Raw genomic sequence first — 13,730 nt, 5'->3', positions numbered from 1 at the left:
GTTAATGTTTAGAATTCTTCACTGACCATATCAGTAAACCTCAACTTCCCTAATGTTTCTTTCTTTGCAAGGCGTAGAAACAGACAACTTTTGTCCAAAACCTTCAGAATACGAAGTTACCCGAAGGTATGCTCTGTGATCGGTCAAAAAGAGGAGTAGCTACACTTCAGCTGTATAGTGGAGTGTATTGAGGGCCAGGTCTTTAGTGTTTGTTCTGACTTCTTTGTTTCTCATTTAAATATGTTTGGGTGAGTTTGTTCATTGAAACCTCCCACCCCTACCCAGCAGACATCTGCTTGCCTATTGTTAGCAACTTGCTGTTTATACAGTGCTTTTAATTTAGGTTATCTTGATTATAAATAGCCCTTTTAGCTTGGTTAAATTTAGAATTAAAGTTTTGTTGTATTTCAGGGTGAACTTTAGTGCTGTTACGATGTCCCATCAATCTCTTCAGTAAAAAGATTTTGTGCAGTCTAAAACTATTGTTTTTATTTTCCTTAGTTTATTTGTAGGAAGAATGTTTTGGTGACTACACAGAAATGCTTTTTGTTTGTTTTTTAATAGTGGATGTAGCCCTGAAAGATGAACTAGTGATTATTTTTTCCTACTCTTCTGCTACTATCTACAAATATCTGATAAAGGGTTTATTAATGTTTGATGTGCTGTAGTCTAACTTGCAGTCTAATAAACAGGCTGTGTATGAGCTTGGGTGAAAAGAGCTATAATCCAAACAAGTTGTTTTAAAAATAAATGGTATATTTAGAACCAGGTGAACTTCACATATATACTCATCTATGCTAACTTGCCTGTAGCCTCTTGTACAACAGGTAGTGTTTATTTTGGTATTCTGAGAATTCTTTGTCTGCAAGTGCATCTATTTTTTTCCTCTGCTCTTTTTAAGAATATAACTAAGAATTACTTTAAAGATGTTTGTTAGCAAGACTTTGATTCAGTGTAGCTACATAGTTTCAATTTCCATCTAGATGTTTAAAAAAACCCACAACCTCTTGGATTTTTTTTTAAAGATAAATATGAATTAAAAATACAATTACACCCCTGCCTTGCAAGTTCTTAGTGTTCTAATATCCACTGGCTTGTGACTTTGGTTTCTGCTTTCTGGTATTTATTTAGGAGAGGTAGATGTTGGTTTTACTCACTGTAGGATTTGATCTTAGAATTAAGAGTACACATTTGTTTGCGTTTTGATATATGTAGATCCCTTATAGTTAACAGTGTTGTTAGAGAAATTGAATCTTTGGAGAGAACATTTTAGCTATCTATTAGTAATTTTGGTTTTGGTCTTCCCAAGTTAGCACTGTATCCCAGAACTGAATGTATTTCACACTTTAACTTAATTTTGCCTTTTTTTTAAGTTTTCCTGCTTTAAAGGAATATGTTAGAGGTCTTCATGAAAGCTGCTTTTAGCAATTTAGGCAGCTTATGTTACTTTAAGTCTGTAAGGCTGACTGGTATCTGTTGACATATATTAGAATATACTTATCATAATCTCTTGCGCATAGGGATCTCAAGCTACAAATACTGAGAAGGGATAAATTTGCATTGTGTGTGCCAGGTAATCTGGATGTTCATAACTTTCCAAGTGTATCTTTTTGGTTTTTTGCCTGTGCGTTCCCCAAGTGTAAATGGGGAAAGTGTGGCAATTCTTGCCAGGAAAAATGTTTTCACTTTCTCCAGGCTTAAAGAAGAATTATTATTCTGCTGTTGAGGGAAGTGAGTTTTTTATTTGACTTTTTCACAGGAGTGCATGGAAACACTGTTTCTGCATTTTGTAAACTCCAGATAATTGTGTGGTGAGCTGAATACCTATCTGTAGGTCACTTGAGGAGATTACTCTCCTAGTTCATACATTCAGAATTGGAGCAGCACTGTGATTACAATCCTTGTTAAAGTTAATGCTCAGTTTCATTCTGATGTGTTGTTTTCCTGTAAGTTCTCTATAAATTGATGTGAATAGCCGGTTAACTTGTTTTTTGCCTATGACCTTTATCTATTTCAGACTTCACTTTGGGTTTCATATAAGCTCTACTGAAAATCAGTTCCTTTTCTTCTGATCAGCATGACAAGGCTCTGTGCTCTGTTCCTCCCGTGGCTAGAGCTGTAACATGTTTAAGAAGAGGAGCTTTGTTGCTTAATCTTCTCTTCTGCTACACCACAGTGGCTAGCCTTCAACTTTGCTCGTGTGTTTATGTTCATATCTACTCGGGATACGGTTTTTGAGGATGGTAGTGAAAATCTTAACAGGAATATAATTTTGGTTGCATCTGAAATACACTATGGCTTTTGATGGGTATATATGAATAAGAACAGTCAATGTAGTTTTTCCTGTAGTTCATCTGTTTTATGGTTATGTTTTCAGAAATATAAATGTTTAGAAATAGTATTTTATTTTAGAACTTCTATGAAGTGCTCCAAGATTCTTTAATGAAAAGATCCTTACACTACCAGTATTAGGCATAATCAGATATCTTCAGGACGGATCATAAACAAGGACCATCACTTGTTTAAAGGGCCATGTGGAAAAAAGCTTGAAGAATTTGATATGCATGTCCTTCTAGTTTTGTTGAGGAGAAAAAAGAAGTTCCCCTTGGAAAATGAGCAAGTGTTTTCTATTTGTTGCAATGGGAAAATAGGCAGCCTTTGATTTTTTTAAAATTTTTTTCTTCCCCCCCCCCGAACAGCAGTCTCTATGTGGGTATGCTCTGAGCCATGCTGTGTTGTGCCGTTCTCTTGTTACTAGTGTGTGGTAGAGTTTGGTATCTGATTCTGTTTCTCATCCAATTGTCTAGAAATATTCTGAAGCACAGTGTTTGCTTTTTTTAATCCTATCTTCTACATAAATACATGTCAAATTTGGTTCTATTCAGTTTAAATTATGTGTAGGGAAACATTGTCTGTAAAATCATGTTTACCTTTTATAAAGAATTGCAGGGTAGAATATCTGGTAAAAATCAGTAAAGAATGTAGACCATGGGTTAATAAACTCTTTACTGTTGAAATAAGAGAGATTTTTTTTTCCCCACTTCAAATTTAGAGAACAGCGCACAGTATAAGGATATAATTTTATAAGCTTAGGTAGCTGAATAATTTACATAGTTAAACCAAAACAAAGCCACCTTAAGATGTGCTGTTTAAACAAGGAATTTTTGTGTTGACCTATACAAAGTTTAGACTGGCTTGATGTATAGATGAAAGATCTAACTAGAATATTCATGTAAAGAAATTACCTTGCAGTTGAAGTTTATTAATCGTCGTCTTCTCAACATTGACAATTTCCTGTAATGGGAAATGGTGTTTATTTTTAATTACTTGAAAAGGAATTTTGGCTGCCCAAATCCTTGATGTAAAAGCTGAAACTTTCTTTAATGTGGAGAGGTCTCACTCAATAAAGAGGATCATAAATTCCTGTTATTTTAATGGTACTGGATCCATGGTTATCTCACTAAATAGTAACCAATTTTATTAAGCTGTTTTAGTACTATTTCTGAATTTTCAAGCATGATCATGAAACAAGCCACTGAAAAGGGAGGAAGATATCTGAAAGTGGAGTTACTTGTTTGTTTTGTTGTGTGCTTCACAGAATGTGTGATATGAAAGTTTTTTCACGGTTTAAATCAAAAGTGTTTTAAGAAAGAAAATTGGGGGAAAAGGGAATTCTGCTGTATGTATCTGAAGGGATTTCTATCTTGATCAATGGTTTGTGGATTTACTGTTTCCAATGGGAACCTGAACTCTGTGTAATTTTATATTCTTTAAGGTTCTGTTGTGTATCATATTTAAAGTCCTGACTGACATATCACGCTTGAATCTCTTGCTTCTCGTATGATTTAAGACCTGCGCTACCTCTTGTATTTTAATTTGGAATCCCAGAAATAAAAAAAAAAACCCTTTTGACCTAAATCACAGGTAATTTAAAAATTTAAATGGGATTCTGTTGTTCAAAGAGTTACCTGTAGTACTCAAAGTTCTTCAGATAATCTAATAATGGGTGTAGAGGATGACTGTGCACCCAAGGGACCAAGGTTGGAATAGCAGAGCATGTATGGAGGGAGATCTTGGATGTGTGGGTGAATCTGGTTGGGGTTTTTACATGTTTCTGAATGTCTTGGGTGAATTTCTAACTTCAGAATATCTCTTCAAAGCTCTATTTGCCATATGACATTTGGGTGAATGACTAGAGGTTTGGTTTAGATAATTTCAGAGATGCCTTGGGATATCACTGTGTATCTTTATTATTATTTTATTTTTTTATTCCTGAGTAATGTATTTTTCATGCAGTATTATCACCTTTTGTGTAGTTCATGGAGAAAAGGCTTGGAAGGTCGTAACATTCTTTTAGCTTTGTATTGAAGAACATGAGGCAGGTGCATCTAGTAATTTCTTTCTTTTAGAACATGCAGCTTGAGTTTTCAGAATGTCTTTTGAGGGTGTGGTTCAACAACATCTTCCAAAAGCTGAGCCTTTGTTCAAAGAAATCTGGAATTACTTTACTTCATGTAAAGTGGAAATGAAAAAGGTTTTTAGGATTTTTAGCTCTTGCTGCTTGTCCATGCAGGAAGGAATCTGTCCTTTTCCCCTCCTGTAATATTATTTATACTGATACTTAAATTGGTGTAACTCTGATCCCCTGTTGGAACTGTAGTATTTAGAGACTGCGTAACACTCTGCCGTATTTTGTGCAATGGTTATAAAAGATTAAGTCCTGGGAGGTAGTAGAGGAGAAATGGGGCAAGTATGCCTCTTCTCTCAACTGAGTCGGAGGCTGCAGGTTTTCCCGGTTGCATCATCTTTCCCTTGTTTGTAGCCCAGTGTGGAACAGGAGCTTCTTCCTCTCCTCAGACCAAGTTCCTCACCGATTCATCTTCTGCTTCAGCATTTGTTACTGGTTACAGCATATAAACAGACTGTCCTTGTCTCTTTTTTTTTTCCTTTGCTGCCTTTTACTGTTATTCATATCCCTGGTTTTGTTCTGTGATGTAACGTGCTTTTGGGATTCAAGCAGTTATATGAAGTTTGGAACTGTTGATTATGGATACCTTTATGGGAGACAAAAATTACTTTGGCTGTTAAAAAGAGCTTAAAAAACCCCATGAAACAACTCTTAATCTATGTTGCTGTCTTAAGTTTTTCTGTGTTTAAATACCAGACTTGCCTGTTCTAAGACCTGAGACTATACTCTTTGCGTGGGCTTTAGAGATGCCTTTATTTGTAAAAATTGAGCAACTTTTCCATGGAATGGTCCAGTTGCATTTATGCTGAATATCGTAGATTTGGATATATTTAGCTTCATTTAGCCCAGTAAATTCACTTAGCATGTAAACTGGGGTGATAGAGTACAAAGAAACAGAAAAATAGAAAGTAAAGAGCCTGTAAGTTGAATTTCCTGCTGAAGGCATGTATCTGTCCTCATTGAGTATTACTTGCTTAAACAAGTTTGAAATTATAAGACTGAAGTGTTCATCACTTGGCAAAAAAAAAATAAAATATATATATATAATAGGAGAGCACTGAGGGGGAAGTACATGTTGATGCTTGTTTAATGAGAGTGGCTTGGCCAGCCTTATTCAGATATTCCCAAGCACTCCCTTTTAACATAGTGTGAAAAACGTACTTTACAACTACTAGCCACAGAACTAAACCTGACAACTAGAGGCCAAGATGAATGATTAGAATAGGGCAGGGCAGTGCCTCAGCTGCTGCTTACAGTTTTTGCATGCAGAAGTATCTTGTCGTTGAAATAATCGTGCATGATGGATCTTGTCCTGGGTCTATTTCTAAAAAATAGTGAAGTATTAGTCATGTTAGGATTAATTTTTTTAAACACACTAGAACGCAGTATTTAGGATTAAATAATTTTTAATTCATAAAAGTCACAGGAATTTAGTATTAAATGTCAGCTGAGCCAGAATTGTGCTATTTCTTGTGAGTGGAGTATGTTTAGAATTGATATACAGAAAAATATATTACTTTTTTTCTTGCCCAAGGAAACTCAACAGTTCAACGTTGTTTATAACTTAAAAGATCTTGCTACAGCTTTTGTAGTGGCTGCTTACCCTCTGTAATGGGGAGTGTCCCAGGAAAAATACTGAACTTGTTAAAATTTTCTCAGCGTATCTTGCAGTTGTTTTACAGTTTGGCATTTTTGAGGAGCACTGTACGCTGTGAAATCCTGTATGGGATCCCAGAAAATCTTGACCAACTTTATGTGGAGAGGAAAAACTTCAATGAAATCTCTATAGTGTCATATTAAAGACGGAGACTGGTTTTGTCCCATACCTTGTCGAACTGGTAATGCAAGATTCTTCCTCTTTAATTAAGTACAACTGTATTCTCCTTTTGCCATAGTGGGTATGGGTGTGGGTAGGTTTCTTCACTGACATGGGCTCCAAAAATGGAGATGCCTAAAGCTACAACTAAGAAGTTGTGCTACTACTTACTGTATTAGTTACTAATCAAAATAGACTAGGCTAGGGGTGCAGGAATGTGGTAATTCATATTGTGAAACTTGTAGAATTCACTGATTCAGAGTGTAACTGAGAGGCATTTGTTTTTCTAATACCCCCCAAGTACTGTAAACTTACTTCTGTGTTAAGGTAAACTATCCTTCTGGAATATTGGTACTTGGACTGGTACAGTATTGGAAAGGATTACTCTGTTACTGACCAGTCTCAACAGTTACAGTTCTGCACAGAGTAGCCAGACATGTCCCAAGTTGAAAAGCCTGTTTTTCAATGATGACTAAAGTTTGCCTGATACATATTTTAGCTGATCTTGTACATTTTTCCAAGTTGAACAAGCTTGGTATGGTTTTGAACGCTTTTGTACCATATCTGCTCTTTCAGGGGATGTATTCACGTACATCCAAGAGCAGCTAAGGTGGAACTCTTTGCATAACCACCACAATGAAAAGATTCTAGCCATGGGATGGAAGAATGCTTTCTGCCACCATGGCATATGGATAGATGTTAAGTTTCATGCAAGTCTGAAGAACGCTTCTATATTTCCTGTGCTTGCTGCTAGGCAGCTGTTACCTTACAGCTGTTGTAATGGTTCTACTTTTGGACTTCCTTACTCAGGAGATTCACAATGTTGCCTGGGTAGGCATAACATTTTAAAAGTAGTTTACAAAGACAAAAGAAGAAAATAACTTGAAACTAGTGTTTCTTCTGTTTGCTTCTTAATCCTCTGTGCATGCTGTTAAGTTGCAGGGTTCACCCCCCCAGTTGAGTATTTGAAGAAAAAAATAAGTACTTTTGTATAGTTGTTCACTGATCTGATATGTAATCTTTGATATGCATCTGTAGCTTTAAAAGTAGTTTACAAGTCTATGTTAAAAAGGCTATGGTAAAATTGGGTTGTGTCCACTCTGGGTTATCTGAAAATATACCCTGTATGATCTACCGTACTTTGAACAAGCTTCAGATGCTGGCAGTGATTTGTTAAGGTTGATGAAAGGATTAACAAACTACCTGGAGAGATTATGGATTCTTAATCTTTCAATGATAGCAAGGCTAGCTGCCCTACAGGAAGATGCTTAACAAACTGCAAGTTGTTAGACCTAAAGAGAAGTAACTGGAGGAAATTTTCACGAAGTTGTTTAAACAAGTCAGTTCTCTTTCCTTAATTTCACAGACCTGCAAAGAGGTTGGTTTAACACTGAAGAAAATAGGATGCAGCTGTGGCTTAGTTTTGACTTCCAGCACGTTAACAGCAAACAATCTTGTAGATGTCACTTGTTGCATATGTGACTGAGCTACTCTCTGTGTTGTATGTAGGTCTAATTAATGGTGGAACTTGGAAGATGCTCAGATTGGCACGTGTACCTTGCAGTGCAAAGCACAGTATATAATCAGGGATTGTTTGCTCTCCAGTGATGCACAAAGATACATTTTTGCATGAGGCTTTGCCCCTAGTTTTGCATACATAACAGCACTGTTTTGCTGGGTTTAGAGAAAATTAAACGCAAGAGTATAGGCAGTAATGATTTTGCCAGTCTGGATGGTTTACACAGGCTGTAGTTAATGATTTGAGTGTAGGTGGCTCCAGTTTGCCTGCCTTCAACCTATGCTTTGCTCTGTGTACTAGAGCTTGCAGGCTCACTTTCCAACCTGTTCTGTAGCACGTATAAAGCTTGAGTGTTGATTAGTGTGGTGGAAGGAAGACCTCTGATCCCTCAAGGAGTGAGAGGCTGAATCCGGCCATGTTTCGGTTCTGGTACTTTTACCCCCACACGCCCCAAATAGGAAAGGTCTATCAGAAATGTGTTAGATCAGGGAGGGGAGGCTACAGGAGGGAGAGCATGGAACTGATGTGTGTCTGCCTCCCTTTTCCTGTTACTTCTGCATTCCTCTTGCAAAGCTGCCAAATACCACCCTTCTTCACTTATGTTTTCTTGCACTTTGACATGCAGCGCTTCCTGAAAGCTCCTAGCAATGAAGTCTAGATTTAGTGCTTTGTAGTTCAGGCTCAGTGAACACTGCACATAAATTTAAGCAACTCACTTGGGATGGTAACTGGAAACCTATTTATTACCATGGAGACTTGGTCTTACTATAAGCTTTTCCATTTTGCTCTTGGGCATGTGTTTGGTACCTACTGGCTGTGAGTTCTTTTGCTCATTGCTTGTCAAACGCTAGACAGTTGATTCTACTTTCAGCTCCAAAGAGGACTGGAAACAGTGAGTTTCATTCCAGAGCAATAACATTATGCAACTGTAAACACTTTAAAACTTAATTGCCTGTTTAGAATGGAGCAGTGTTAATGACGAAGCCTAGATAGGTCAATCCAAGAAGTAAGCTTGAAGAATACCGTACTAAAAACAGAGGGCTGGAATGAAAAAGTTACTCGGATTTACTATTAGCCACTGACCATCAGCTGGCAGCAGTGTTCACTTGAGTGTTTTCATGCAGTGTTACAGTTTTTGCTAGAGAAAACAAAGGTATGTTTTTGTGTCAACGAAAATATAAACTACTGAGAGTTGACCAAAGGTGGTATTAAATGGTTTAAAGTATCTCAATGCCACTAGTTGGAATGTGAGATTTTTTTTTTAGTAGTAAAGAAATCTGCACCTGTGTTTTGGTAGTGGTCTTCTGAGTTATAAACCATCTTATGTATAAGGAGAAATAGGAAAGGAGGTTGATACATTGTAGCTTATAATATATAATATATATATTCTCATTCTGGTGGGTGTTTAGCTCTAGTTGGAAAAACAGCTACATTGAGCATAAAAAACCTTTCAATGCTCTGAAACGCAAGAGCGTGATATAACCATATTTTAATTTTACTTTACTTACATTCCCTTAAGTTGTTGGGGTTTTTGAGAACACAAGATAAAGTTATTTCGTAAAACTGATTCTCTTAATGCTTGAAATAAGTTTTATTTTTCCAGGTAAGAAAATCCAGGTTGCTTGATAGTTACTGGAAATTAATTTCAGTAGGTGAAAAGAAAAATATTTTTCTTTACACACTCTAGGTTGATTTTTCTCTTTTCCATTAGCACATGCCAGAGATATGGAAAGGTTGAAAGCGGTCTGATTTATTACGCAGAACAGGCAAAGCGCGTAATTTGTGTTGGTTGTTTGTTGTTTCTTCTGGATTTGTTGTTGTTAAAGTGTGTGTAACTGTTTTCTTGGAAGGCTGGATTTAATGGTTAAAATATGTCAGTTCTTTTAAATTTTAACTCTACCCTTGAACTATTTCATAATTCTGACTGTGTCCCACTAAACTGGTGTGACTTAATAGGTACAAAAATGTGCTTGCTGGGAACTTCCAAATATATTTGGGATATTGGTCACTCTGTGCTGCCTAAACCCTTAGGTTTAAAATGAAGTGACTATGAAATATGCTGTTAAGCTTAGATATTTAGGTTTTCTTTGATTGTTTTGTTTAAGACTGTATATTTGTTCTTATCATGCATGCATCATTTGGAATAATTGTGGGGTTTACGTAGTGTAAATAACATGATGGAAACTTATCTCAGAGTCCATTGGTTTCCCAACCCTAATGGCCTGCACTTTCCCCAGTTCTTCTCATGCTCTCTTCAGCTTCTTGGATTTTTGAGTGGGTTGTTTGATATGCAGGCTACAGAACAGAACGTCAACAGTAAACCAAAATATTACTTGGAGATTAAACAGAAATTCCACTCACGCATTTCTGGCAGAGATGTTCCTAAACTTGCAACAGTTGCATCTTCATTCTTGTATTGCCAGAAGATACTACTTTAATAGTATTTAATAATATTTTCTTTGATTTTAAAATATGTTTCTTTTTTATATCTATCTTTTAAATAAGCTTTCTGAACATGTTGTTGCCTGTAATCCATGATCCCTTATGCACTTGAGTGGTGTTGCATTTTATTGTGGAATAATTTTTTTTTCTTGAGCAAATTCCAAGCAAATTGACAGTTCTTTGTGTGTAAATCATCCCTAATACACAGCTTATGTTAATAGACTTTAAGGGATTACTGCTGTTTCTTTCAAGTTTTTCCCTAAGTTAAATACTGTCTTTCTTGTTGTATAGCATTTACTGGTTCATCATGTACAATCTCTGGAACCTATAAATTATGCTTGTAATAAACATGAAGAGAACCTGCTCTCTGAAAGCTGTAATGTTCCTGGACTGAGATCTCACAAGGAACCAAGTGGCTGTCAGCTGGGACATCAGAAATGTATGGGCTTGACAGCTAGGCACCAGTTGATCCAACTTTTGGAAGGATATTTATGTTGTGGCCTCTAAAATACTAAAGGTTGAAGGTCAGTTCTGAAGGTTGATAGAGAAGAAATGCTGTTTCTTGAAAAAATCGTGGAGTTTGTGGACAAAAAAAACCCTCAGAAAATGTATTACTGAACAACAACAACAAACTTCCTCAGTTCAGCTTTTTGTTGAGAGTATTTCTGGCAGCAATAGTGTCATGTTTGAATGATTCAGTTGATTCAGAAAATTACTTTATTCAGTAAACATTTCAGTTTAGTATTGAGTATGGGTGTTTGTCAGTATGTTCTAATCAACAGGGGACATTTACCTGGTATATTCAGCGCGCTCTGATTCTTGTAAATGCTTTAAAATGCTTCAGTCCCATTCTTGTCAGTCCTCAGAGTTGGGTGTTTATTATTTTGATGGCAACCAGAAGCAGAGCACAACTTTGTTCTGATTTTCTGAGTCTTCTCTTTAATTACAGAAAAGTAATGCAGCTTTGTGGATAAGTAGAAAAGTTTCATAGGATTTTTCTTTTTCCTTTAATTCTTTCTGTACATTCATCTAATGCCAAGGAAGAAATTATGAGATCTCAAACTTTTTTGAGATGATAAAATTGCAAGTAGTTTCTCTCCTTTTGAACTGCTTGAGGAAATCACAAATTGTCTACTGTTGAAGGTAAGTATTAAAACTAGAAAGGACATGTCTTCTGGCAGTGTCAACTGAAACTAAGGACATTCAAGTGTTCTTTATTAGGCAGCTTATGGGACTCAAAGCAACTATACTTTGTCAAAACAAACAGCAGTGGGGGTATTAGGCAATGCCAGAAATACGTGTCAGTCTGTTTATGCAGCAGCAATATAAATTCCTGTGTACATTGTTCTTTTTTGGGTCATCTGACAGTGTGATGGTTCGTGTCATAATTATGATATATTTGCGCTACAATTTATATTTGCATAGAAGTATGCAGTGGAATAGAACTCTATGTTCTATAATCATTTGAAGAGTGAATAGACTTCCTTTCAAATATACAGCTGTTCTTTAGAAGATGAAGCTCATACATGTCTTAGATAAGAAAATGTGTATTAATACTATACAGTAACTTTAAGTTGAGAAAGGATGACAAAACAGTGTCTGGTAGTGTTTAGTGCTCTCTTTATCCTGTTCTTAGGACTTGCAGTAGAGACTGGAAAAATATGGAATGTTCCATGTCAGTCTGACATCCTTTGGAGAATTGTGTAATGTCAATGCGTGTGAATTTTGATGTTGGCATTCTGAGGATTTTTTAAATTATTTTGAAAAAGGCAAAAACACCACCAAGAAAATAAGTTCATACCAAGCTCTTTTATGAACACTTTGAGTCTATTAGTACTTCTAGTAGTTTCAGTAGTGCTTAACTATCAAATACGTAAAGAGAAGTAGGGAAGGCCAGTGAAGAACTGCAACTTCAGAACCGTGTTCTGGTTTTGCTTGTATCGGAGCAAAAGGGACGTGTGCCATCAATTGCCTGGGAGTCCTGGAAGGAGTTCACTGTATCTGTGATGGTGGTATTACTATCTTTTTCATAACAACCTTTGAAAGTGTAATACATTAGTAATTCCAAAGGAGTTCACTGTGGGTACGTGTTGCGCAACAGTATTTTTTGTCTTTTGTCACATGTATGGTTTAGGGTAAAGTTTACCAAATTAATCTCAGAATTTGCAGGCAGTGTCTTTTTGGCTGTCTGCTTATTTTAGCTGCATGTTAGAATTTGCAGATGTGCTAGTGTAAATTAGTTGTTGTGTCCTTTTATTTTTAAACATGTGCTTTCTGTCAGTTTGAATTTTACTGCAAAACAGCTCCATCATAAGTTTTTTACTTGATATGCAGCTGCTGTCTATTAAGCAGTATATCTTGTGGAAGTCGGAAAATTTAGAGAAGCAGCGTTTGTGCACACAGTGTGCTTCCCCGGTATGTTGTTCTCAGTTGGCCGTTTGTCTTGTTCATCTTGTCTTGATCATAGCCAGTTCAGCTGTACTCATCTACTGTTTATTAGACATGACTCTCTTGTTTATTAGAGTGTTTTCCTTATTTTAGACAATAGAGAAGACTATTTACTACCGTTTCAATGTTTTCTTACACAAGTGCTTCTGAAGTGTTCACCAGCCATTGGAGTGACTATGTGTATTTATTTTTGCATCCTAAGTTGCATTGATGACACAAGGTTTTTTCCCAGTTTCCTATAAAGCCCTCTTCTAAAGCATGGACTTGTTCACATTCACGCTTACTGTTAATAACAATTTCCAATGTGGTTCAGATTACGACTTAAATTTTGCCAGAGTAAGTAGGTAGGTAAGGTTAGGTTCAGTATTTGCTTATAAATGCAGTGTATAGCTGTATCTTATCCAGAGTACGCTCCCTGAATTGATACAGTGAAATGCCTTTTATGTTGAGTATTTTTAGTGAGGCTGTTGATAGAGTGCAAATACTTTAGAACATATTGAGTCTTCCAGATATTTGGTACAACCGTGTCTTCCTGACAAAAACTCAAAAATTCTTCTAGAAAATTCCGATTCTAGTCCTCCCAGATTCCTAGCAAGACTATGGGGAAGGGCTGTTTCAGTTCTGTTCTGTGCGATTTGAAAGTAGGTATAAATGAAATCCCTGTATGTAGCTTAAGTAGATAAATACTGTAAAGGTCTGAGTCCTCCAGTGACGAAGCTTCAAGGATGCTGTATTACTATGAAGAAGTAACCTGTATATTCTGGTAGATGCCAGGGGTATGCATTGTCTGGGTTAAATATTGACTTGAAATTTGCCTTGTTTTGCTGGGTTCTGTTTTTGCTTAGTGCTCTGTTTTTTCATGTCTCCCTCAGCAGTCATTTAAAAAAACCAACCAAACAACAACTTTTTAAAACAATAACAAAGTACATTGCAAACAGGTTTTTCCCTTTGCTTACCAGGGATACCCCAATTCAGATAACTGCCTTGAGACAAACAAATTCTCAAAAGTACTGGTCAAATATCTTTTATCTTTACAT

At 36.4% G+C, this 13,730-nt stretch overlaps 1 protein-coding gene across 7 annotated transcripts in view; it reads left to right on the top strand.

Annotated features, from left to right (window-relative positions):
* Window positions 1-13,730, top strand: part of PPFIA1 (PTPRF interacting protein alpha 1) — a 58,188-nt gene that overhangs the window by 7,332 nt on the left and 37,126 nt on the right. The gene's annotated exons all lie outside the window — the stretch shown is intronic.

The sequence above is a fragment of the Grus americana genome, chromosome 5 (genome assembly GCF_028858705.1).
Source record: "Grus americana isolate bGruAme1 chromosome 5, bGruAme1.mat, whole genome shotgun sequence".
NCBI lineage: Eukaryota > Metazoa > Chordata > Aves > Gruiformes > Gruidae > Grus > Grus americana.
This window is presented reverse-complemented; position numbering and strand designations above follow the sequence as displayed.